This window comes from Egretta garzetta, unplaced genomic scaffold, assembly GCF_000687185.1.
Source record: "Egretta garzetta isolate BGI_Z169 unplaced genomic scaffold, ASM68718v1 scaffold215, whole genome shotgun sequence".
Taxonomy (NCBI): domain Eukaryota; kingdom Metazoa; phylum Chordata; class Aves; order Pelecaniformes; family Ardeidae; genus Egretta; species Egretta garzetta.
In genome coordinates, this window is record NW_009259719.1 from 7,830,375 (window position 1) to 7,834,707 (window position 4,333).

The window sequence follows — 4,333 nt, forward strand, 5'->3', positions numbered from 1 at the left end:
TACCATGCAGTGGTATGAGGTCAGGCAAATGACTGACTGCATCTGCAGTGGCTGTTCCTTTTAGTTTAGAACATGTTTGTGTGTTTATTTTGAGAATAGAACAGGGGCAAATAATTGGGGGAAATAAAGGATATTGGAGGTCCCCTGTGGAAAATGGGTAAGGTGGTGGGGGAATGTGTGATAAATTAATTAAGAAGCTGAGGGAATCTGTGAAGTGTAAAAATCAACTTTTTAAAGGGAAGTGGAAATAATGCAGGGAGTGAAAAGGGCAAAAACAGCAACTGTGAAAGAAGAGAGTGAGTGGAGTATAGCCTGAAGAAAACGGGACGGGGGAAGAAAGCAGCAGGAGTGTGTGAATTGCTATGGTTTTTACCTTTGGTTCTGTATTTTATTGAATTTCTGTGGCACCAGCTAATGTCAGACTGCTTACTCCTTTCTGTGCTTTGCATTGTGTGCAAACGTGCGGGAGCTTTTTTGAAAACTGCCAGGTGTGCAGCACAACTGCAGTTGCTTTGACCTCACTGAATGTTAACAGCATCTTCCTGTCCTTTGCAGGGCTACAGAGGGTTGGTTGGGATGCAAGCAGCTCCATCCTCTGTGCTGGGGGCAAATTCTTCACTGGCTCATCAGGCATTCAGGGAGTAGTTCTTAAAACCTATTGCAGACCTGCTTTTCTCTCCTAGATGCTTCCTTTCTTACACCTCCTTCACGTGGGACGTAGTGTAAGAGGCAGGTGACTGATGCTGTAGCAGTAATGAGCAAGTTTAATCACTATTTTGAGGATTAGGTATTATTTATTGTTTGTGCAGGTAGGCCTTGATGGCTGCAGAAACAGTACATCTAGAACGAAGAAGTAAGGAAGGAACATCTTGTTCCGCTGATCAGCCGTTCTCTGAGAAAAGGTGGAAGCTCTGCGGTCCTGTCATAGGCAAGGCAAAGCAGCGGCACAATTAAAGTTGTGGAGAAGGAATTAAGGACAACCATTTCCCAGACTTGAGTATGGCTGTGTGTGCAAATTGGCAGCAGTGATGGTACACTCTGTATTAAGAGGTCAATACACAAAGGAAGGGTTATGGACTCGTTTTGTACAGTTTTGCATCGCCTGGAGGGTGGAATCACATCTGGTTTGTTTTTCTTTTATTTTGCTGCTGGGATTCAAAACTTCACTGGTTTGGCTAGCAGAATTGGAGTGAAGGATAAAAAATATCTGGTTTTCTAAATAGAAAGAAAAAATGGTTTTCTTGGAGTGCTTCCTGTGTCTGTCTTCTCTGAGATCAGTAAAATCACCTAGTTTGCTTGGTCTGAGTGAGAGTTAATTTAGCTGTATTGTCTGTAACTTAATAGCCATGCGAGTTACAGCAGCTGTAACTTAAAAAGCAGATTTAAGACATTTTCTATGTAGCTGTACGCTTATTATAAATATTATATGTTTATACCTCATAATACCATATATTAATAATTAATAGGTAGGTTTCTACTAGGCTCGTCATAGTAGAGCTGAGGATGCCTAGCTGCCACCTTCTGTGAAGAATTGTCCTTAAAGCTGTTGCCCAGCTCATCTGATGTTGTTCTCCTGTTACCTCAAAAGGGATTCCTGCTTCTGTCACGTTGGTGCAGGCAGAGGGGGTTAAGAACATGGTTAACCTTTTCATGTGTCTGCCATCTAGGGAGAGCTTAGGATCTGTTGTATTGTAGTCTCTGTTTCAGAGGTGATTACTCAAGGAAGCTGCTTGGAATTCAACAGGAGGAGCTAAATTAGGAAGGAGTGAATATAACTTAGTACGTAGGTGGGAGGAGGAAGACCATCACCTGTCAACCCCCACCCAAGGCATTCAAAGGCTCAGAGAAACTGTTTGCAACTCATCACCTAGGGTACTGGTTGTCAACACTTTCAACATGAATAACTCAAAACTTTCCATCAGGAAGTTCTCCTGACAGTAGGCTTCCTCTAATTACTCATCTCTCATGGATGTCAGCAGTAATTCATGGAAACTGCCTGAGTTCTGAGGACTGCATCTTGAAAATCACTGGTGTAAGACAGCTTGATGATGTCTCTAGTGACATCAGTGTGAATTTTATCATGTCTCTTCTTCTTCCCTTTCTGTGTCAGACAGGGACTTGGATCTGAGGGAAGTTACATTCCCATGTGGTCACTGTAGTCCTTGTGCTGCAGGGTCAAAGCCAGTGCAGGCTTGTCCAGAGTTGTTGGTGGGACTTCAGCATCAGCTCACGTCCTTCCCTGTCTGGCATGTTCTGACCTCTGGAGGTGTCTGACGAGTATAGAATTTTGCCAGTTGTTCTTTGCTTGAGTAAGGAGGGATGATTTCATTTGCACTTGTTCCTTCTGGAAAAGTGAGACCAAGTTGAGGACCGATGTCAGGCTCCCAATCTTCTTGATTTCTGGCTGTTTCCGTGGCCACTACAAACAGAAAAAGGACCGTCGCCAAATAGACCACAGAGTTTGGGGACGTACAGAGTAGGACAGACCGCCTTTTGGGTACTGTGCATGCTTGATGGCCTGTTTTTACAAACTACGGCGCAGGGTGTGTAAGTACATGAAGTTCCAGCCTGTTGACGTTTCCAGATAAAGTAAGTTGATAAGCTATGCCAGCGTTTTTTTGGCTCCCATGGAAAAAGCAGTGTTGCACATGACTTGCTTAGTGCAGCTTCTGCCCACCTATTTAAAGTAGTATGTGAGCACAGTAGCCCCAGGTATGTGATCCGTAATAACAGTATCATAGAATCATAGAATAGTTTGGGTTGGAAGAGACCTTTAAAGGTCATCTAGTCCAAGCCCCCCGCAATGAGCAGGGTCATCTTCAACCAGATCAGGTTGCTTAACTGACATCTTCAGCTACATCAGTTCTTATTGCTGGAATTCTTCTGTACAGATCGGTGTGAATAACTCCCTGGATGTGCCTGACTTCTCTTGTGATAGGTGGCTTGAGAGGATCAGCAATGGGAACATTGTAAAGCTTCAATCTTGCCATTTTCTTCTTTTTCCCCTTGTGTGTAATAAATAATTTTTAGAAAAGCATTTGAGAAGGATGTGGAATGACACTGAAAGCCTCCTCTCTTCCAAAAGCACACCCCCCCCCCCCTATGTAAACAGAAGTAAATATTTTTCATTGCAACTGTCACACTTGGTTTAAGATCGCGAAGGTGAAAGTCCATAGTAAAGTTTCTGTGTTACCCAAGTATGCTTCTTTGACCTTATGAAAACCAAATAAACACACTGTATTGTGGCCTTGGGGACAGGCCAGGAAAAACTCTGTAAATGGAGCAATATCATCACCTTTCATTGCAGTGCAGATGATTGAAGGAAAAACGTGTGCTGTTAGAGAGGGAAACCCATTTAGTTTATTTACTTTCTTTCAGCTCCTAATTTTCATCCACATGTTCTGGGTTTTTCTGGCTGTTATTTTTCAGCCAGGTGCTCTGAGAGCTTCCTTCTGAAAACCCTAAGTCTGTCTGTGTGGTGGGGAAAAGGCAGACTGTGGGCCAAATTCTTTCTCCATCACCTTGGCACAGTTTTCTCAAAGCAAGAGAAATTGCATGCGATTAGCTAAGAAAAGAATTTGGTCCCAGACGTGTCTGGCTCACACTACCGACATCTATTCCCTAGAAATAAATTTTATAGCTAGGTGTGTGATGGGCCATACACACAGCTGCTTAGAGCAGAGTTAGGAGCCGAGGTGGCCCGGTGTGAATGCTTAAGAAAGCCATGATGTAGAAAAGCTGTTGTATAAAATGAGCACGCTGTCAGAAGTGTGATGACACGACTGCACTAGCACACAGCCTTTGTACGCAGCCACTGTACACAGCCGCTGTACAAGGGGCTCGTCACGGAGATCATTCCCAGCGTAGATTGCCTGTGTTAGGCTCAACCTACTTTAAACTTCACTGTTGTGTGGCAAATTTCCTTCTCAGTGATATTTGTTACCCCCGATGTTTCCTGGTATAATGTGTGTTGATGCTTGGAAAGGAGTTTCCGTGTGATACCTAGGCATGGCTGCCCCCTCTTGCAGAGTCGTTTTCAAATCCAGGAGCTGGAATTGCTGAAGGCAAACTTGGTGTGGCAGGAGCCAGGGAGGCAGCGCCGGAGCGGGGGGAGGGGCGGGAGCTGCTGCTGCCAGCTGACGGTCCAGACAGGCTGCACCGGGCTCATCCCGCGCTTTCCGGCACTTAAAAGTAATGTAAAAATAATCTTCATGAGATTCACGTGAAAAAGAAGAGGAGGGTGTCTGGAATGCTGAAGGGTCTGTGCAACGTGGCCTCTTTCCTATCACCCTTCCTCCCCCTCCTCTGCTCCTCTTCTCCCTGTCCCCCCCCC

At 44.7% G+C, this 4,333-nt stretch overlaps 2 protein-coding genes across 7 annotated transcripts in view; both read left to right on the forward strand.

Annotated features, from left to right (window-relative positions):
* Positions 1-4,333, forward strand: part of HEMK1 (HemK methyltransferase family member 1) — a 95,862-nt gene that overhangs the window by 73,542 nt on the left and 17,987 nt on the right. The gene's annotated exons all lie outside the window — the stretch shown is intronic.
* MAPKAPK3 (MAPK activated protein kinase 3) overlaps positions 1-4,333 on the forward strand; it is a 111,377-nt gene that overhangs the window by 14,490 nt on the left and 92,554 nt on the right. The window contains exon 1 of one of the 6 annotated variants that reach the window (XM_035894837.1): positions 7-4,191. The exons of the other annotated variants lie outside the window; for them this stretch is intronic. The gene's annotated coding sequence lies outside the window, so the exon portion shown is untranslated. Of the gene's footprint in view, positions 1-6; positions 4,192-4,333 lie in introns of those variants that run through there. 6 annotated transcript variants of the gene reach the window in all.